This window comes from Cervus elaphus, chromosome 23, assembly GCF_910594005.1.
Source record: "Cervus elaphus chromosome 23, mCerEla1.1, whole genome shotgun sequence".
NCBI classification, from domain to species: domain Eukaryota; kingdom Metazoa; phylum Chordata; class Mammalia; order Artiodactyla; family Cervidae; genus Cervus; species Cervus elaphus.
The window spans coordinates 52,860,880-52,883,590 of record NC_057837.1 but is presented as its reverse complement, the minus strand read 5'-3'; the positions used below and the strand labels follow the sequence as shown (position 1 = coordinate 52,883,590).

The 22,711-nt window shown below is 41.9% G+C and overlaps 1 protein-coding gene across 1 annotated transcript in view; it reads right to left on the bottom strand.

The window, feature by feature from the left end:
- Window positions 1-22,711, bottom strand: part of PDYN (prodynorphin) — a 105,535-nt gene that overhangs the window by 80,395 nt on the left and 2,429 nt on the right. Inside the window, exon 2 of the mRNA XM_043883470.1 lies at window positions 18,842-18,933. The gene's annotated coding sequence lies outside the window, so the exon portion shown is untranslated. The remainder of the gene's footprint in view (window positions 1-18,841; window positions 18,934-22,711) is intronic.

Below are 22,711 nucleotides of genomic sequence, written 5' to 3'. Positions count from 1 at the left end.
GGGAACACAAAATAACTTTGATTAATATGCTAAGGGTTCTAATGGGAAAAGTAGACAATCTGCGAGAATAGATGGGCAATGTAAGCAAAGAGATGGAAATTCTAAGAAAGAATGAAACAGAAATGTTAGAGATTAAAAAGTCTGTAACAGAAATGAAGTGGCCTCTGCCCTCCATGAAGACTCACAACATGAGAAACTTTCCAAATACAGCAAAAGGGTTCAGATAGAGGGCAACCCCCAAATAAAATGTCTGTTCCACATATCATGTGGGTTCAGGCTGGACCAACTCAGACACTTCTCACTCTTCTCCTGACAGACGCTAGAAGGGCTGAATCAGAAGATGGAGGTATTGCCTTGACCTTGATTTTCCTTCACCAAGTTTAAGTTCATGTTCACAGTGTTCAGAAGAGGCTCAGTAAGCCCAGCCTAGTAGGTAACCTAAGGACAGAGGCAAAAAGAGTTTTAATAATTGCCCTATCTTTCCCTGTTCCTTTTTCCAGTCAGCTCACTCTGCCTTCTGCTGAGCTTTGAAGTGTATCACAAAGGCCGGAGCTGATTTACTCCTGAGCATCCATCCAGTCCAGCTCTCAACCCAATTAACAAGTGCTTTGCCCTGGGACTGGGCAGGCGGGTGCTGCTAGGATATTATTACTCAGCTCTCCAGCCAGGCTCTTGAGAGAAGAGCGGCCTTTGCATCCAGAGGCAGCAGACACATCTCTCTAAGGGAAATGAGGATGGTGTACAGAGGTCTGAGGAAACCCAAGGGGTCACCCAACCCAGAAGGGAGGCTGAGGTCAAGGAAGACTTCCTAATCAGAAAACCCAATATGTCTGATGACTCTAGAAGAAAGAGTAGGAATTAACTCCATTGTGAAGGAAAAGGTATTCCAATCAAAGTACCTGTGTGTGCAGAGTTCCCGAGGTGTAAGAGAGCAAAATATACTCAAGGAATAAGCCCTGGGAGAGAGCTCAGAAATCCAGTCAATAAGTGGCTTATCACTTCGTAGTGCATCTCAGACCCCCTGGGGACCTGGTGAGTGCTACCTTAGATTTGAGCTCATATGCACACACACAGAAACTGACATCCACTGTCCAAGGATCTCTAGTTAAGAATTCTTTATGTAAAGTCAATTCTTCATTCACAGATGCCCAAACAGGCCAAGAGAATGTCAAGGTGGCAGTCACAGCAAGGCATTGCCTCTGCAGCAGTATTTTCTTTGGTCTCTCTTCTTCAGACTAGAAACTCACCTTAAGTGACTAATGATCTTTATTTCAAAGCGAAGCAGGTGAAAGCTGACTGCAAGCTTGGCAAGCATGGAGACAGCTTGACAACTGATGTGCTTCACTGCGGGGTAATTAAGTGCCAAGTCAGATTTTTCCGAGAAGCCCCAAACACCACAATAGCCAGTCTCTTCTCTGAGGCAATTGGTTTTCTTCATATAGGGAAGCTCAAATCCCCTCCTTGTGGCAAGGGGGTGGGGGTGGGCAGGGCATGTTGCTGAATAAGCTTAGATGTAAATATTCTGGAGCTTGTCTGGGAATGAACTCAAGGTGTCATCATTCAGGGTGCAGATTTTCAGTCAATCCGTAAGCCCCAGTCTAGCCTCAACCATGCCCTCACTTTTTCCCTATACTGTGGCCACTAAATCTGGGCCCTCTCAGATGCAGTTTCTGTAGAGTATTCGATCCCAGGTATCCTCTGAGGGGTGAGTGCCTGACTGCAATGGGTCAAAATACCCCACAGCAGAGACTTTGGGTCAATCCTCTGCCTCATCGCCACTCCCTCCACTACCTGGTTCTCCCAGCTCCTGAGCCTTCTGGGGTTCCAGGGTGAATGGGCTGTTCCTGGATACACACCCCTGCTTAGGTAGGATGGTTGACTCCTCCATTTTGCCAAATCGTTTGCCACTTCCCAACCAAGTTACTGTCTCCGGATGCTGTCTCAGGGTTGGAGCTGTCTCCTGGTTTCATCAAAGATAGAGAGGGTGCTTGCACGTTTGCCCTGTGGTCTGGAATGACTTTTATATTTTATAAAAAGAGCATAGACACAAGGCTCAGCTACTCTTAAATATGCTTAACAATACTGAACTGCACACTGAAGAATGGGTGAAAGATGCTAAATTTAATGTTATGTGTTCTTTTGCCAAAGTTAAAACCAAAACAAAACTCAGCCATCTTAAAAACAGAAGTCTCCTGTTCAGTTTTCTATGAATTCTGAAAAACAAAAACAACAAGCCATTTCCTTGAATATCTACTGACATGTAGAATGTGGATATTTTTATTCCTTCTATACAATTTATTGAGATAATTACAGGGAATATCTAAAGCTGTGGTTCTCAAAGTGTGGTCTTCAGACCAGCTACATCAGGATCACCCAGAAATTTGTTGAAATGCAAATTCTCTGGTTCTACCATAGACCTACTAAATCAGAAACTCTACAATCTGCGTTTTAAAAGCCTCTCCACAACTAAATATTGAGTGTTAGCTTTGTGACTGTTGATATGTAGTTAAATTGTGAGGATCACTCATCTAGAGCAATATGGGGGGAAAGAATAAAATTAAGCATAGGCTGAACATCAAAGGGAGTATCTAACCCCATCACATGGAGAAAAGGTAAAGGAAATCATGAAAGTAGGGTAGGAGGTAGTTCATAGAGTGGCAACCATGTGTCAGGTACCATGCGTGCCCGTTTACACACTTATTTAATCTTCAGCTTCCTTGAAAAGAAAGAATAATTCCCCCATTTTGCAGATAAGAAAACTGAGGCTTAGGGAAGGTAACTTAGGTACTCAAAAAGAAATCTGCCTGATTTTTTTGGTCTTTCTCTTTCTTTTCCACATCTCCCTCTTTTAAAATTAACCCCAACACTGAGAATATCTCTGGATATGGGAGACAGAAAACCAATAACCCTATCCATCCTTCAAAGCAGAACTCAAATGTCACCTCTTTTGGGAAGTCTTCCAGGACTACTTTGCTCAAAGTTAACCTTCCCATAGCTCTTTGCACTTACTTATTTCAGAGTATCTTATACACATTATTGTAGAAGTTCTCAAATCTTTGGTCCCAGGATCCCTTAGGAATTATTGACATTCATAGCAAATGAACCTTCACCTAAACCCCACAACTTATACAAAAATTAACTCAAAATGTATGAAAGATTGGATGTAAAATGTTACACTACAAAACTTTTAGAGAGAAAAAAAAGAAAATCTTGAGGACCTAGGGCTGAGTAAAGAGTTCTTAGATTTAACACCAAAAGCATGATCCATAAAGAAAAAAAAAAAGATAAATTGGATCATTCAAAATGAAAACCTTTTGTTCTAAGAAAGAGACTGTGATGTGAAGGGGATAAAAACACTACAAGAAAATATTTGCTGATCACATAACTGACAAAGGCCTGGTATCTAGAATACATAAAGAACTCTCAAAACTCCAAAGTGAAAACAAACAATCCAACCAATTAGAAAATGGGCAAAAGACATGAACAGATATAGCAATGAAAAGGTATACAGTTGGCAAATAAGCATGTGAAAAACTCCTTCCTGGATCATAGCCTTGTTGTGGCAAAGGGGCTTGCATAACTCAATGAAGCTATGAGCCATGCCATGCGGGGCCACCCAAGATAGTACAGACTACCTTACCTGTGTCCTGATAAACCTGTATGCAGGACAAGAAGCAACAGTTAGAATCAGACATGGAACAACAGACTAGTTCAAAATTGAGAAAGAAACATGAGAAGGGTATATATTGTCACTCTGATTATTTAACTTATATGCAGAGTATATCATGTGAAATGCTGGACTGGATGAATCACAAACTGGAATCAAGATTGCCAGGAGAAATATCAACAACCTCAGATATGCAGATGATATCACTCTAATGGCAGAAAGTGGAGAGTAACTAGAGCCTCTTGATGAAGGTGAAAGAGGAGAGAAAAAGCTGGCTTAAAACTCAACATTCAAAAATCTAAGATCATGGCATCCGGTCCTACCATTTCATGGCAAATTGAAGGGGGGAAAGTGGAAGCAGTAACATTTTATTTTCTTGGCTCCAAAATCATTGCAAACAGGGATTGCAGGCATGAAAAATAATGCTTGCTCCTTGGAAGAAAAGCAATGACCAACCTAGACAGGGTATTAAAAAGCAGAGACATCACTTTGCTGACAAAGGTCCCTGTAGTCAAAGCTATGATTTTTCCAGTAGTCACATATGGATGTAAGAACTGAATGTAAAGGCTGAGAGCTAAAGAATTGATGTTTTCAAATTGTGGTGCTGGAGAAGACTCTTGAGAGTCCTTTGGAAAGCAAGGAGATAAAACCAGTCAATCCTAAAGGAAATCAACCCTGAATATTCATTGGAAGGAGTGATGCTGAAGCTGAAGCTCCAATACTTTGGCCACCTGATGCGAAGAGCAGCCTCATTGGAAAAGACCCTGATGCTGTTGCCAAACTCTTGGGTCCCTGTCCACCAATGCCAAATTGAAATATGGAGACAGAGTTTGGAGGAAATAGAAAAGAATAGCTTTATTATTTTTACCAGGCAAAAGGGAAACATCTCAGGCTAATACCTCAAGAACTGTGCCCTCCTTTCTCAGGAAGAGGAAGAGGTTTTATATCCTCTTGAAGGTCTGGCTTAATTTTCTCTCCTGCAAAATTTCTAAATGGCCACAGCTGGCATCAGGCAACTCAGCAACTGGGTCTTGTGTCCCTGAGGCTATTGGCCCACGACCTTCTTTCCAAAATGCAGAATGCTACAAGAGAGTGTAGGGGGAAAAGTATGTCAGGGGCAGAGTATAATCTATATGGAGTCAGAGAGTAATTAGCTCTGTGAAAGACAAGTCCAGCTACTAGTATTTGTTTGTAGTAACAGTTAAAGAATAACCAAGATTGTTTAACTCTTGTAGGCCTGGTTGACTGGTATGTGCCAAAGATTGTTCACTCATTTCTGTTTTGCTGCAAAAAAATTTCCGCTGTTAGTTATTGCCTCTGTATCAATGGAGGAAAGGAAACAGGCATTGTTCTTGTCTGGCTACAGACAAAAACCAGCTTTGCTCCATTTGACAAACATCAGCGGCCTGGCCCATCTATCTCCTACATCAATGCTGAGAAAGACTGGAGGCAAAAGGAGAAGGGGGCAGCAGAGAATGAGATGGTTGGATAGCATCACTGACTCAATGGACATGAATTCGCGCAAACTCTGGAAGATAGTGAAGGACAGGAAAGCCTGGTGTGCTGCAATCTATGGGGTGGCAAGGAGTCGGACATAACTTAGGGAAGGAACAACAACACGTGAAGGTATTTTCAACATTACCATCAGGAAATACAACTTAATATCACAATGAAATATCCCTACACAACTATCAGAATGGCTAAAATAAAAAATACTGATGACACTATATGCTGGTAAGGATGCAGAGAAATCAGATCACTCATAAATTCCTGGTAGGAATGTAAATGGTACAGCCACTCAGGAAAAGTTGTAGTGACTTGTTACAAAATTAAGCATGTGCTTACCATACCACCCAGTAACTGTACTTTGGGGCATTTATCCCAGAGAAGAGAACTTATGTTCATACAAAAGTCTGTACATGAATTATGAACATTCAGGTACTTTATTCATAATAAAGTAGCTCTATTCATAAAGCAACTTTATTCATAATAGCCAGAAGTCAGAAACAACCCTAATGTAGAACAATTAAACAAACGGTGGCACATCTGTGCGAACAGTCCTAGGTTGTAGCAGGAAACACACTATTAACACCTGCAACTACATGGATAGGTTGCAAAGGAATTATACTGAGAAGACCAACCCAAAAATGTTACACAATGTAAATGAAATTTTCCATTTATATAATATTCTTGAACTGACAAAATTATAGAGTGGGAGAATAGGGGTTAGGGAGGGGAGGGAAGGAGGTGGCTGTGTCTACAAAAGGGCACTGAGGCACCCTTGTCATGGAACTGCTCTGTATCTTGACTCCGGGGGTGGTTACACAAATCTACACGCCTGATAGAGCTGCACAGTATTGAACACACTCACAAATACAAGGAAAATGGGTGAAATCTGGAAAAGAGGGGTGCAGGGGCCCGTTTCCTGTTTGTGATATTGTACTAAAGTTATGCAAGACATTACCATTCAGGGAAACTGGAGGAAGGGTACACAGATCTCGCCATATTATTTCCTATGATTGCATGTGAACCTACAATGATCTCAAAATGAAAAGTTTAAAAAAAGAACTGAAGGCCATAAGAGACTTTTATTTAGGCTCTGCTGTGCTGTGCTTAATTGTGTCTGACTTTGTGTGACCCCGTGGACTGTAGCCCGCCAGGCTTCTCTATCCATGGGGATGCTCCAGGCAAGAATACTGGAGTGGGTTGCCATTTCCTCCTCCAGGGGATTTTCCCAACCCAGGGATCCAACCCAGGTCTCCTACATTGCAGGCAGATTCTTTACCGTCTGAGCCACCAGGGAAGCACTATTTAGGTTGTATTACCAAATTTGAAATTAAAATGGGGACATTTTAACAGTATTTATTTAGTGACTTATCTTTGAAACAATAACATGCATAAATTTAAAATGTATAAATACATAACAAAACATTTTTGTAAAAAACAAGTATATTTTCATTGAGAAGAATGACCATATTTTACAAGTTGACAAACCTCTTAAAAGTCTAACTTCACAGACAACTGGATTCTCATGTCCATTTCTATATGCTGTAATATCACACATCATGCAGCTTCTGGAAAATTCCACGGTACACACATGGAAAATTGAGAGTAAAAGGGGCAAACAAAGTCAGTATTCTTATGAAAATAATACAGATCCCCTAAAAGGGCCTCAGGGACCACAGCTGAGAGACTCCTGCACTAGTGCGACACATGTGTTCCTGCGTGGAAAGAGGACCAGAGAACGTCTTCATCTTTCTGTCCAAGCGCCTTGCACAGCGACTGGCACAAGGCTGACACTGAATGACTATTTGATGAACCAATGGAATGGTAACAATTTGTTAGCCCTGCAGGGCGGGGGGGTGGCGGGGTGGGGAAGAGAGGAGGGAAAGGAGAGAGGAGGGGGGCAGGGGCCAGATAGCACCAATCTGGTTGACGGTGTATTACTGCAGACTTTCAGTTGAGTCAGAGTAAAGGTCAGCATGTCCTGGTGTCGCTTGGCCCCACGGAACAAACAGTGCTCTGAGAAATCAGTTGGCTCCCGGAGCATGAAACCTGGGTCTGCAGTGATGGACTGGCCTTTTGAGAAAGGTCTCGCAGTGTCAGTCTTGAACTTGAGGTCTCTCCACGCGGCTCAGCCCCAGCATGGTGAGGAGATGGCTGAGTGGGCTGGGCAGAGACACAGTGAACGCTTCTCTCGACTTCTTTCTTCCCCTCGTGCCCCTGACTCCCTAGGTCACCCCCCAGCACCCTCAGTGGCCGGTCTCAGCCCACTCGGACCACAGTTGCTCTGGGGAAAGGAAAACAGCTTCTAGTCACCAGGCTGCCGATTGTTCTCAGTCTCATCCAAGGTATTCACCAAAGCACAGTTTATCAGGGAACATAGAAAAGGCAGAGGCTGGCTTAAAACTGCCTTTGAAAAATGGTTTTTGGTATTTGCTTTGTGCCAGACACTCAATCAGATGGTGGGATAGTTTTGGATGATGACACTTGCCCCCACTTCAAGGAACCCCTGCTCTAGTGGGGAAATGACTTGACTCCACACTGGCTGGGAACAGGGACTCTGAAGTGAAACGAGTTCCTGGTGAGGATGTATCACCTCTCATAGGATCAGGGAGAGAGGTGGATTGTGTCCTTGAAAGGACAGAGAAGATTGTTGCCGGGCAGGTGGAGGAACAGCACACCAGAAGGCACTGTATTAGGGAAGATGGTCAACGGAGATCAAGCCGTCCTCAGGGAACAGTGGGATAAGTAAAATGAAAGTCTATCTCTTTCTATTATCACAGTCTAGGCTGAAGTGGTCTTCTGGCCCCAACAGTGACCCCACAGGGTCAGGGACCCAGGCCTATCCCTCCTGATGTCCCCCACACCTGAGGCCTGGCCCTCATCTGTTTTGTGGTTCAGAATTATCAAGTCAGCCACTGGGAGTGCCCAAGCAGAAGGCTAGGTGTGCTCCTTCCTTCTGAAGGCACAATTCGGAAGTTGCCCACTTTACTTCCCATTTGCCAGAGCATAGTTGCAAGGGAGGCTGGGAAATGCAATTTTAAAATGCAGGCGTCTATTGCTCTATAAGAAATTGGGAGACTCCTAGAGGTTCCTGCCCCAAGAACAGAGGTGAGAAAGAGGAGGGAGATTTGAGAAGCCAATAACTAGGTGTGTTTAGAAGTTGTAGGACAGAGCAGGAAACACAGTAGGAAAGGTAGGTTTGAGCCACAAGTTGGAAAGAGGCCACTTCATTCTGCAAGTCAGGGGTTTCAAACTTGAGCTCACAGCAGCATCACCCTTGTTGGAGCTTAGCCCCTCTTCCAGGGTGTCTGATTTAGTAGGTCTGCAGAGGAGTCTGAAAATGTACATTTCCAACCAGTTCAAGGGGATGCTGGCACTGCTGGTTGAAGAACTTTGGTAAATGTGGAGCCACGGTAAGTCTAGAGAGAAGAGCAAGAGAAGCGCAAGAAGAACAAGTCTGTATTTCAGAAAGCTGATTCTGTTACAGTGACAGGGAACAAGCTGTACCAGAACTTCCCAGAGCACTAGAGCTTCTCACCCTCTTGATCCTTAATGTTCCTGAGAAATTTCACTCAAGAAAAATGGAGATGATAAAGAGCCTGCAAAGCAGAGTTCATGGAACTCCAGTGCCCAAGGGCCACTCCCACACCTAAGTTTTTCCATCAATAATAATAATGAGGACCATTTACGTACCCAGGTTGCCAGATGAGACAGATCAAAAAGTTGGACAATATCCCAAGGCTGTAGGGATTTGCACTCACCTATTCCATAGGTTAGAGAGAAAATTGATACAACTCTTGAAAGGCAGTTGACAATCAAACCAGAATTCTAAACGCCTGTACTCTTTGACCCAATGGTTCCATTTCCAGGAATTGAGCATAGAGATATACTCATGTTTATGTGCAAAAGACAGGTTATTTAACGCTCATTGTACTGGCAAGAGATGGGAAACAATCTGAATATCACTCACAGAAGGTTGGGTAAGTAACCCATGGAGCATCTAAAAATGGAATAATGGCAACCCTTAAAAGTAACAAGTTAGGGCTTCCGTGGTGGCTCAGTGGCAAAGAATCCACCTATCAATGCAGGAGACATGGGTTCAATCCCTGCTCTGGGAAGACCCCACAAGCCATGCGGCAACTAAGCCTGTGTGCCATAACTACTGACCCTGTGGTCTAGAGCCTGTGAGCTGAAACAAGAGAAGCCACTGCAACGAGAAGCCCATGCATTGCAATTAGAGAGTAGTCTCCCCTACTTGACGAAACTATAGAAAAGCTGGAGCAGCAATGAAGACCCAAATAAAAAAATAATGAAAAAAAAATAACAGATCTTAGATAGACAGAGATAAAATATATGTCTCAGTGTGTGTGTCAAGGGGCAGAACACACACACTGAGACATATATTTTATCTCTATCTATTTGTGATTATTCTAAACTGGCTTATAGATCTACATTTGTATACCTGTCTATATGCTATGGGCTTCCCTGGTGGCTCAGAGGGTAAAGCGTCTGCATGCAATACAGGAGACCTGGGTTCGATCCCTGGGTCGGAAAGATCCCCTGGAGAAGGAAATAGCAACCCACTCCAGTACTCTTGCCTGGAAAATTCCACGGATGGAGGAACCTGGTAGGCTACAGTCCATGGCGTTGCGAAGAATTGGACACAACTGAGCGACTTCACTTTCCTTTTTCACTGTATGCTTATATATGCAGAGGACATTTCTGAAAGGATATCAAGAAATAGTCTGCCTCTCAGGATAGGAATTGAAATGCAAGTCCAGGTTGGGATGGAAACTTACTTTTCACTGTAACCTTTTTTGTTTGATTATTTCAACCCTGCATATGCATTATTTATCTAAATAAATAAACATAGAAGAATTGCCATGTTTTATTTCACTAAATCTTCAGAAAACCTGGAAAGAAAGTACTCTTACTATTCACAAGGTATAGGGAGGTTACATCATTTGGGGAAGGGGCAGAGGGGGAATGGAAGGACTTCCTTTGTAAGGTTTACCAGTTTCCATGGTGTAAATACTCCCCCTGGCTGATTTCCAGCTGCCACCCTGACATTACTGAGCAGAGCTTGGGAGAGATGTGCACGAACAGCTCTCATGAGCCTCGAGAAAACAGCTCCAGCACAGCCTTGTGGGGGAACCTGCACCACCAAACCAGGCACCATTGACTCTTCCCACTTCATACCTGAAGGGATTATTTTACAACAACAAAACAAATGTAAGCAAATAAGCCATTTCAGGACCTAAGAGCAGCTTCCAGGGATCTTTATAGACACTAGGGCATTTACTTACAGTATAAACAACCTGCCTTGCACTAAATTTGAAACAGAAACCCAGAAATTAAAATTAAGCATCTGGGTTTTATATTTGCAAATTACTTTGCCATTCTCTTTATGAAATACTGCACACAGCTATACAAACATAAGGCAATAAGAGAACAATAAATAAATCAGTGTTAGTATTCTGTCAACACAGCCCTACATTCTTACCAGGGCCAGCCATCTAAATTAGGAAGGTGGTTTAAAAACTTTCCCAGTGGCTTTAACGGGAGAGGGTGAGTGAGAGGATCAGATAGACTCTGGTTTGAGTTGTGTTCCAGTTCTGCCATTTGTGAGGAGCCTCGGGCAAGTCACCTCACCTCTGAGTCTCAGATTACTCATGTGTTAAGTGAGGATAGGGCCCACTATACAGATTTGTACAGGAAAGTTTGCCAAGTTTAATAGATAAGGTTAATGTGCGGTCTACACCTGGATATAAGGCAGGGTGGTTTTCCCCATAAATTATCCCTCAGAGAAAAGTGGGAATTGCTTTGTATTTCAGTTCTTACAAAGCCTCACAGAGTCTTTTGTATTACCTAAACTATCTCAATTACTATATTTTTAAAGTTATTTTCTATGTATTTGTTTGTTCAACTTCACCAGGTCTTAGTTGTGGCATGCGAATCTTTAGCTGCAGCATGCGAACTCCTAGCTGTGGCAGGTGGGATCTATTTCCCTGACCAGCAGAGTCTTAGCCATTGGACCATCAAGGAAGTCCCTCTTCAATTACTTTAAACAACAAAGTATTGTTTGCAAAAGACCAATTTACAGAAGTCACCTGAAGGAAGGGGTTTAAAAAGTTTTTGACACAGGTGTAGTCATTATACTAGGTGTTGACTTCATACCCCGTGTAAAGATGCAAGCCTCATAAAAAGGACTTTAAAAAGGATGTTGTGATCACAAATATAAACCAATAGGACACGCAAAAAAAACACTGTCCTACGATTAAGTGAACTGGGACTTTAAGTATAAAATATCTCAGTGACAACATCATATAAAGCTCAGAAAGTTCTGGATAACAAATAAATTATATAGGAGTGAAATGTATGTCATCTAGAAAGTGAGTTGGGTGATTCAGAAACCATCTGCCCAAGAAATTGTCCAGGTAAGAATACTCGAGTGGGTTGCGATTTCCTATTCCAGGGGTGATAAAGATAGGAGGTCAAAGATACACAGGATGAGATGGAATAAAGATGTTTTGCAAAGTGTCAGATTAGGGGGAAAAAACAGTATTTTTAAATTAATATATTAGTCATTAATATAAAATATATTTAAATATATTTAAATATATTGATAATATTTAAAACATGTACATACCTAAAATAATAAATATTATACATAGACATTTCATCGACAGCCTTAAGAGTTTATACATTCAAGATGGGCCTTCAAATATTTTCTTTTTTGCAAACTTCTCATTGTGAAAAATGGGAGGATCATTTTATACTGGGACTCACCTATCATGGAGACATGTATTCACAAGCACTTAAAACTCACAAAGCTCTGTGTGGTTGTGACAGGTACTGTTAGGGTTGTTAATACAATTTCTTTTTTATCATGATTGTTCTCCCACACTTTGGGTTCTTTAGTTGTGCTCTTCTAAGCACTTGCCTGGCTTGGAATTTCCTGGTTTTCAGTGGAATTTCTTAGTTATGTGATCTTGGGCAAGTTGCCTAAACTCTCTCTGCCTCAGTTTCCTCATCTGTAAAATAGAGATAAAGACAGAATCTCAGAGGATTAAGAATTCAACAAATTAGTATATGTAAGAAATGTGTAGGGAGTAAGGAGTATAGGTGCAAGTCATTACATATAAAATGGATGGACAACAAGGTCCTACATGGAACTACAGGTCTTACAGAGAATTATATTCAGTGTCCTGGGACAAACCATAATGGAAAAGACTACAAAAAAGAATGTATATATAACTGAGCCACTGTACTATGCAACAGAAATTAGCACAACATTGTAAATCAACTATACTTCTACAATAAAAAAAAAAACACCTAAAAATGTATATGAACCAGTGTCTAGTGAGTACTTCTTAAGTGTTAGTTATTATCATTATTTTCAACAGTGGGGAACTGCAACTATTTAGAAAAATAGCAGTTTTCCTCACAATACCAGATTTTGCTAGCAGAAAGTGTGCCTTATTCATAACAAGATCCTGAAAGTGTATTATGTTCAGGTCTCCGCACAGTACCTGGTACCATAAGTTGAAAGAGGCAACACTTTGAATGTGGATACCAACGCCGCAACCTCATTTCTCTCTGGCCAACCAAAATCTCCAGGAGGGTCACAGTGCAATACAGCCAGAAAAGACTGGGGACTCAGAGCTTCTTTCTGGCCCTCACGAGATCCTATGTTCCTCTATGACAGGAACTGGGTTTCATTCACCTCAGTCCCTGATCCAGCAGCCATTAGGAGCTTAATCAATACTCACTAAGCAAGTGAGCAAGGAAATGCAGTCTACATTATTGAACATTCTTGTAAACTGAATTTTATTTCTTTTTATATCTACAAAAAAGTACTTAAAAACTAATACCAAACATTAAATACATAAAAAGTTAAAATAATGCAGAAATGTTGAAAGAATCACCTAGAGGGAATTTTTTTTGGCATGTAGAGTATTTATCCATGTGTTTCCTTTATGTATGTAGAAACTAACATGAGTACATATAAGTACCACCAGCTTTGAAATCAGATATACCTCAGTTTGAAACCAAGCTCAATCACTTCTTGGTGCTATGGCTTTGAGAAAGTAACCTAACCTCTCTGAGCCTCAGTTCCTAAGGAAAATGGAGATAACAATGAAAAAACCTATACGTGTATTGGAATAAATTAGTATTTATTTATTTATTTAGTGTTTATTTATAGTACCTAGATCATTCCCAAATACAGAGAAACAACTCAGTGAAGGCTAGCAGTTATGTACACATATTTCAACAAAATTTGAGGTTATGCTAATTTCCTCATGCTAGTTTATATTTGCATTTTACGTAATAATATGTTCAGTTCCCTGATAGCTCAGTTGGTAAAGAATCTGCCTGCAATGTGGGAGACCTGGGTTCTATCCCTGGGATGGGAAGATCCCCTGGAGAAGGGAAAGGCGACCCACCCCAGTATTCTGGCCTGCAGAATTCCATGGACTGTATAGTGCAAGGGGTCGCAAAGAGTCAGATACGACTCACCGACTTTTCTTCTATGTTCAGTTCAGCAGCTCAGTCCTGTCCAACTCTTTGTGACCCCATGGACTGCAGCACACAAGGCCTCCCTGTCCATCACCAACTCCCAGAGTTTACTCAAACTCATGTCCATCGAATCGGTGATGCCATCCCGCCATCTCATCCTCTGTCATCCCCTTCTCCTCCTGCTTTCAATCTTTCCCAGCATCAGGTGAGTCAGTTCTTCACATCAGGTGGCCCAAGTATTGGAGTTTCAGCTTCAGCATCAGTCCTTCCAGTGAATATTCAGGGTTGATTTCCTTTAGGATTGACTGCTTGGATCTCCTTGCAGTCCAAGGGACTCTCAAGAGTCTTCTCCAATACCACATTTCAAAAGCATCAGTTCTTCAGCACTCAACTTTCTTTATTGTCTAACTCTCACATCCATACATGACTACTGGAAAAACCATAGCTTTGATTAGACGGACCTTCGTAGGCAAAGTAATGTGTCTGTTCTTTAATACGTTGTATAGGTTGGTCATAGCTTTTCTTCCAAGGAGCAAGTGTCTTTTAATTTCATGCCTGCAGTCACCATATGCAGTGATTGTGGAGCCCAAGAGAATAAAGTCTCTTACTGTTCCCATTGTTCCCCCATTTATTTGGCATGAAGTGATTGGACCAGATGCCATGATCTTAGTTTTCTGAATGTTGAGTTTTAAGCCAGCTTTTTCACTCTTCTTTCACTTTCATCAAGAGGCTCTTTAGTTCTTCACTTTCTGCCATAAGGGTGGTGTCATCTGCATATCTGAGGTTATTCCCAGCAGTCTTGATTCCGGCTTATGCTTTATCCAGCCCAGCATTTTGCATGATGTACTCTGCATATAAGTTAAATAAGCAGGGTGACAATATATAGCCTTGACATACTCCTTTCCCAATTTGGAAGCAGTCTGTTGTTCCATGTCCAGTTCTAACTGTTGCTTCCTGACCTGCATACAGGTTTCTCAGGAGGCAGGGAAGGTGGTCTGGTATTTCCATCTCTTGAAGAATGTTCCACAGTTTGTTGTGATCCACATAGTCAAAGGTTTTGACTTAGTCAATAAAAGTAGAAGTAGATGTTTTTCTGGAACTCTTTTGCTTTTGCTATGATCTATTGGATGTTAGCAATTTGATCTCTGGTTCCTCTGCCTTTTCTAAATCTAGCTTGAACATCTGGAAGTTCTCAGTTCATGTACTATTGAATCCTGGCTTGGAGAATTTTGAGCATTACTTTGCTAGTGTGTGAGATGAGTGCAACTGTGCAGTAGTTTGAACATTTCTTGGCATTGCCTTTCTTTGGAACTGGAATGAAAACTGACCTTTTCCAGTCCTGTGGCCACTGCTGCGTTTTCCAAATTTGCTGGCATATTGAGTGCAGCACTTTCACAGCATCATCTTTTAGGATTTGAAATAGTTCGGCTATTTGTTGTGAATTCTTATTCTGTGGTAGCATACAGGAGACAACTCCTTCATTTTGGGCTACATTATATTCAAATGTGTGGCTGTATGTAACTAATCTCCTGTCTCTGGCCCTTGAATATTTCTAATATTTTACTATTACAAATGACCAGAATAAAAATCCTTGTAGTATACATACTCTTCCATGCATGGGCATGTATTTCTATAGGATAAATCCTAGAAATGAAATCCCTGGTTCAAAGTATATGAATTTTTAAATATATTAATAAACAATGAATTTTCAAATTCCCATCCTAAAAGGCTGTATGCTTCACACTTTGATCATTTTGTGTACTTTGGTGCCTTCCAGTCATGAACATTTCGACTAGACTCCTCAATAGTTTATTTTGAATGTCCCATAGTAGTTATAGAATCAAGGACTTTGCCCTGCTAGCTCATTGTATTCCTTTACCTTTCGAAGAATCAAAAACAACTCCTGAGAAATTAGCAGCAAATTTTCTGCAGCAAATACTCAGCTGAGAGCTGAACAAAGAATTTCTATGCTATTCCCAGAAGAGAGAGGTAGAAATTCTGAGCACTGAAGTGGCTCATAGGAAGAACATTTGAAATGAGAACAATCCATTAAGTTTGGGAAACAGAGTGGCTGCATCTGCTTCCATCTTTGTTTTCTGACTCAGGTCCTCAATAAATAGACAAGAGGCCTCCTCTGCTGAGTTTCACTGGATGTAAAGTCTCCAGTGTAGCATCCCCAGGGCGTGATTTGGGTACTACTACTTGTAGCCCTCCAGATGCTTCTAGGCAATTCAAGGACAAGAGGTGGGTATTGTGGCCAGAAGCTGAACAGCGCCACCAAGCTGACAGGCTGTTTCAGCGGTGGCTAAATCCACTTATGTTTAATTCCAAGTTTAATCATGGTAATAAATATATATAATGTTTAAGAGTCAGTGACTGCTACAAGTTAGATAGTACTACAAATCTTTAAACAAAAATCCCTTTCTCGCCACTGAGACCCATCCTATGCAGCAACAACTCATTCTGTGGTTACTTTCTGGAGGCAAGGAGATGCACTCGGTCTTAGCTGTGGTGCTCGGGGGTAGTATCTTGTGTTGAGGTGCACAGACTCTCCAGTCAAGGTGCGTGGGCTCAGGAGTCTCGGTGCTCAGCTTAGTTGCCCCGTGGCATGCGGGATCTTAGTTCCCTGACCAGGGATCGAACCCAAGTCCCCTGCATTGCAGGGTATCCACCTGCTAACTGGGAAGTCCCTGCTTACTTCTTTATACCTGATTACGGTGTCACGTTAAGATCTTAAAATTTTAGACTTTTTATATTTCTTACAGCTATAAAGAATAGAGATACAGTTTTTCTCTCTCTACACACACACACACACATGCACGCACGAACACTCACACATACACGTGCTCCCACTCCAATTTTTCCCAAATAATTATATCATAATTTCTGGTTAAATCAATGTACTGTTTTTACATTATAATGACAATGTAATATTAGTTCCAGCTGAGTGTTATAGTTTATGATGATTACAATGTTTTTCTTAAAAATTGTTTTTATTTTCTTGGCTTTAATAATCACCTCGTGACTTATTTGCTTAAGTTTTCAACGTAATAGCTCCAATCCATCCCCAAATTCTTTGCCAGAACTCCAGTCCTCTACAACTGCATCATTGTTGTGCTCAGTCCAGGGGCAGTATAGTGTGTGTATTAGTTTTCAAAGTGTGGTTCCTGGACCAACAACATCAACATTAGCATCATCTGGGACCAGTAAGATGTAAATAATCAAGCCCAATCTAGGACTCACTGGTTAGTGGCTCTGGGGGTGGGGCCCAGCAATCTAGGTGATACTGAGGTGCACTCAAGCTGGAGAACCTTGGTTTGTATAGCAGTTAAGAGTTTAGATGGAGACAGTGACAGACTTTACTTTCTTGGGCTCCAAAATCACTGGAGATGGTGACTGCAGCCATGAAATGAAAAGACTCTTGCTCTTTGGAAAAAAAGCTTTGACCAACCTAGACAGCATATTAAAAAGCAGAGACATTACTCTGCCTACAAAAGTCTGTTTAGTCAAAGTCATGGTTTTTCCAGTATTCATGTATGGATGTGAGAGTTGGACCATAAGGAAAGCTGAGCATCAAAGAATTGAGGCTTTTGAACTGTGGTATTAGAGAAGGGACTCTTGAGAGTCCCTTGGACTGCAAGCAAATCAAACCAGTTAATCCTAAAGGAAATCAACCGTGAATATTCATTGGAAGGACTGATGCTAAAGCTGAAGCTCCAATAGGGCCACCTGATGCAAAGAGCCGACTCATTGGAAAAGACCCCGATGCTGGGAAAGATTGAAGGCAGGAGAAGGGGACGACAGAGGATGAAATGGTTGGATGGCATCACCGACTCGATGGACATGAGTTTGAGAATGTTCCAGGAGTTGGTGATGGACAGGAAAGCCTGGTATGCTGCAGTTCATGGGGTCGCAAGAGTTGGGCAGGACTGAGCAACTGAACTAACTAAGAGTTTGGATACCAAAACAGAAGGCTGCTGGGGATCAGATTTCAGCCATTCAGCTTGTTTGTGATGTGACAGCTTCAGAGGCTCTGTCTTCCCATTCATAAAATGGAGTCAACCATCTCTCCCTGTAGTTGTAAGAGGCTAGTTAGAAAGCATGACAGGCTCTAGTTTTTCTTGGAGATGGAGCTCCTGGAGCCTCAGAAATCCGGTTCTGTCAAGGCAGGGGAATTCAAGCCAACAGCATAGCCTTCCCCCAGCTCTTCCCAGTGTCTCTGGCTCAGAGTGCACCCTCTACCTGAGGCATCCACCTCAAGCTTCTGTCCTTCAGCACCTCCACGGTCCCCCTCCCATACCCTGTATCAGCTTCTCCCCCTTTAGGAACCCCACTGAGCTGCCCTGTTATAATTGCCATTTCAGGTAATTCTCCACCATGGCCCCCTGCCACCTCCTGCCCCCAATCCTCAACCCCCAAGCTTCCTCCTCATTCTTACTACCCTCTCGTACAGCCCACTGAAGCAGCCTTAGCCTTTTGTCAGCTCCCATCCCTTCTACACTTCTCCACTCACCCAACCTTTCCCTCTCAGGCCAGAACCTAATGCTTTTCTCGAAGAATCTCTCCCCACCCACCCAGGGTCGGCTGCCCCTTGGGTAGTCTCACCCCCTGAAGTACCAGGGACGAGAAGGGAGCATCATTCTGCTTCCCACTCCTCTTCTCTATTCCCTGTGCTCCAGTCACACCAGCCTCTTCACCTGCTACAATCTCAGGGCCTTTGCACCTGCTCTTCCCCCTGACACGGAATGTTCTTCTAGTCACTATGCATTTGGCTGATTCTTTGGCTTCCACTAGGACTCTGCTCAATAGTCAACTCCTCTCCTGAACCCTCCATTCTAACATAGAACCTACGCCACCCTTTGCTCTTCTTTCACCTGCTTTATTGTCCTTTGTAGGGCCTATGTTATTTGGAATCACATAATCCCACTATGTCTTATTTTCTATGTCAGCCCGTCAAAGGCAGGGGTCTACTGGAAGGACCTAAAGTCTCCCTGCTTCTCTTCTTCCTTCATCTCTTCTGTCATTAAATATTGAGCTCTAGTCATGTCTGGCACTGTGCGAGGCTCCAGGGAACTGGAGGTAGGGCTGTTTGTCGACAGAGAAAGGCGTAGAAGAAGGTTTGCCATAATTGTTCAAGTAAATGCTTACCTTGGGGAGGCTGAGCAGGGTAAGGTGGTATGAAGAGCCTGAGGTGTCAGTTCAAACTCCAGTTAATCAAACTCCTCTCTCAGTCTCTGCATCTGTAAAATGGGGCTAATGATAGTAACTACCTCACAGGATGGGCATAAGAATTCTCTTTTAATTTCTGTGCTGGACAGAAAACTTTAATAAATATTGGATATTGGTCATAATAATAAGAATAGGTTATTTCTGTAACTTAAAAACACCAAAGTGCAGGTCAAAAACATCAAGCCATCAACAATTTTTTCAAGTAGCCTGGCCCTTCTCATAGCATGAAAAAGAGTTTACACTCATGGTTCTCCCAGAGCTTCAGATCTGATCTCTCCTAAAGTTCAGGTAGGAAAACTACAGGAAGGGAGACTCCACTGGGCTTGCTTAACACATGAGGCCAGTGAGGACAGGAGTGGAGCCAGAGCTGTGTCTGAGCGCGATGCAGCCGACTGCCCTTAGAAACTCTAAGTAGGACCTTCCTGGTGGTCCAGTGCTTAAGAATTTGCCAGCCAATGCAGGGGACTCAGGTTCAGTCCCTGGTCCAGGAAGATCCCACATGCTGCAGGGCAAATTAGCCTGGGCATCACAACTACTGAGGCCACATGCTGCAACTATTGAAGCCAGCATGCCCTAGAGCCCATGCTCTCCAACAAGAGAAGCCACTGCAGTGAGAAGCCTGTGTACTGCAACTAGAGAAAGCCTGCCTGTAGCAACAAGGAACCAGTGCAGCCAAAAATAAAATAATTTTAAAAATAATAATAAATCATTTAATAAAAAAGAAGCTCTAAAAAAAAAAAAGCTCTAAGTAAAGATATGGGTGTTCATGGTGGCACAGTATGGTTTGTTTTCTCATCTTTTAAATCAACTTTACTGCAATATAATTTACATACAGTAAAACTCCATCACCCAGAAAATTCCCTTGTGCCCCCTAAGCAGTCAATTCCCACCCAGAGATGACCACTGATACGATTTCTGCTACCATAGATCAGTGCAGCTTGCATTTACATTAATGGAATTACACAGTATGTACGCTTCCCCTCCGCCCCCATTTATAAAGTAGCTTTATTTAGGTAAAGCTGTAAACTTGATGTTCAAAAATTGCACTTATTTAAAGCAGACAGTTTTTTTTTTAACATATTCCCCTCTTGAAAGTATAGTAAGATAATTTCATGGTCAGGAACATATCCACCCCCTCAAAAAGTTTATCAAGTCCCTTTATATTCCATCTCCTCCTCCCTACCCCAACTACTAATCTGCTTTCTTAGTCATCATAAATTAGCTTGCATTTTCAAGAATCATATATAGAATTATCCAGTATATACACTTCTGTACCTGACTTCTTTCACTTGGCATAATTATTTTGATTCAGCCATGTTGTTGTATCAATATTTCATTCCTTTTTTTCACCCAATGAACAGCATTTCTTGGTACAAGAATACAACAATCTGGTTATTCATTCAAATATTGTTGAACACTGGAGTGTTTTCCAATTTGGCACTCTTAAAGAAAAAGCCACTATAAACATTCTTATGCAAGCGTATTAATGAATTCTTACTGTGCTATAGTGTAAATATAAGAAACTGCTAAACTTTTTTCTCCAAAGTGGTTGTACCATTTCACATTCTCATCCACTGGCTTACATTTGACATCAATCATGTGCCTGTCTCACAGCTTCTGTACTTATTCCCTCTTCCTGAAATGCCTTTCCACTAGCACAGCTAGCTTGAGGTTCCAGTTCATGTCACTGTTAAAGACTTAATTGTGTTACTCTCCCCTCCACACCCTTGCCAAACTCATTTGTGGAATTTACAGTCTCCCAGTACCTTTATTGTTCGGTCATTCAGTCGTGTCCAACTCTTTGCGACCCCATGGACTGCAGCATGCCAGGTTTCCCTGTACTTCACCATGGAATTCACAATCCCCCAATACCTTAGAATATTTGGAGATAAAGTCTTTAATGGGGTGATTAAGCTAAATGAGCCAGTTAGGGTAGGCCCGAACGCAGCATGACTGTGTCTTTTCTAGAGGAGGAAAAGATAACCAACATAGAGGAATGGTCTTATGCCTTATAGCCAGAAGGCAGCATCTACAAACTAAGGACAGAGGTTTCAGGAGAAACCAAAATGCCAACACTTTGATCTTGGACTTCTAGTCTCCACAACTGTGAGAAAATAAATTTATTAAGCCACCCAGTCAGTGGTATTTTGTTATGGCAGCCCTAGCAAACTAAACTAGAGGCTCTCCAACCACCATTCTGTAATCATTGGAAAAACTGATTCAGGCAAGAATCATCAATGAATGGTAAAAAACAGTGGGTGAGGGTCTGAGGCAGAACAGGATAGTCTCAGAATATCTTCCCATGAGACACTTAATAACTAAAAAGGGGAAAACAATAACTTTCCAGTGGAGTACCTTGGCAGACACCAAGTGATCAAAGTGAACATCATCAGTACTGGGATAAAACAACGTCACATGCCTCCTGATGCGGTCCACGGAGGACTCAACTTCTTTTGGTGCCATTCCTACCAAAAGTGCATAACCTGATTCTAATCATGAGAAAATATCAGACATATCTAAATTTAGGGACATCTAGAAAATAACTCACCAGTACTCTTCAAAAATGTTAAGGTCACAAAGACAAAGAAAAGCTGAGTAATTAACTGCTTTTCTGAAGAAACTGAAGAGGCATGGGGAATCTCTGGTGGCTCAGCGGTAATCTGCCAGTATTGTAGGAGACTCGAGTTCGATCCCTGGGTCGGGAAGATCCACAGGAGGAGGAAATGGAAATCCACTCCAGTATTCTTGCCTGGGAAAATCCATGGACAGAAAAGCCTGGTAGGCTACAGTCCATGCGGGTCACAAAGAGTCTAATATGACTTAGCAACTAAACCACCACCACCAAAGAGGCATGACAACTAAATGTAAATATGTGATCCTGATTGGATCGTGGGAATAGCTACATTATTGGGACAGGTGGCAACATTTAAGTATGGAAGATGTATTAAAAATCGTTTTATTGTCAAAATTCTTGATTTTGATAGTTGTACCAAGGTTTTGCAAGACAATATTCCTGTTTTTAGGAAATACACAGAAATTTTTGGGATTAAAAGGGCATGATGTCTGAAACACAAAGTGGTGTTGGGGGGAAAGTACACCCACGTCTATATATAAAACATACACAAATATACAAGAGAATAGGACAATGCAAATATAGTAAAATATAGCAAATTATTATTCTGGTTTAAAAATGTATGAGAATCTTTACCATGCTTGCAATTTATATGTAAATTTGAAATCTTACCCCCAAAATTTATTTTAGTGATCACACCAAAAAAAGTGGCCTGTCCCCAGTCCCCAGGCACTCTTTAGCTCATTCTTTTCATCTATCGCACTTACATTGTCAAAATGATTCTGTGTATTTTTTATTTAATAATATCTAACATTTAATGTGTGCAAAGGCCCTGTCCTAAGTGCTTGAACCTTCTAAACTCACTGACTTCTCACATACTGCTCTTCTCATTGTATAGATAAGGACGAGAGACACAATAAAGTGTGTTCACTAATTTGCAGTCACCCATGTGATTTGATGAGGCACAGAACCTCAACTAAGGTAGAGATTGTCTTGTTCAGTGCTCTTTCCCCAGCAAGAATGCGGTGCTAAGTCGCTTCAGTCTTGTTGCACTCTCTGACCCTATGGACCCTAGACCACCAGCTCCTCTGTCCATGGGCTTTTCCAGGCAAGAATACTGGAGTGGGTTGCCATGCCCTCCTCAATGAACTCTTCCCCACCCAGGGATCAAACCAGCATCTCTTATGTCTCCTGCACTGGCAGGCAGGTTCTTTATC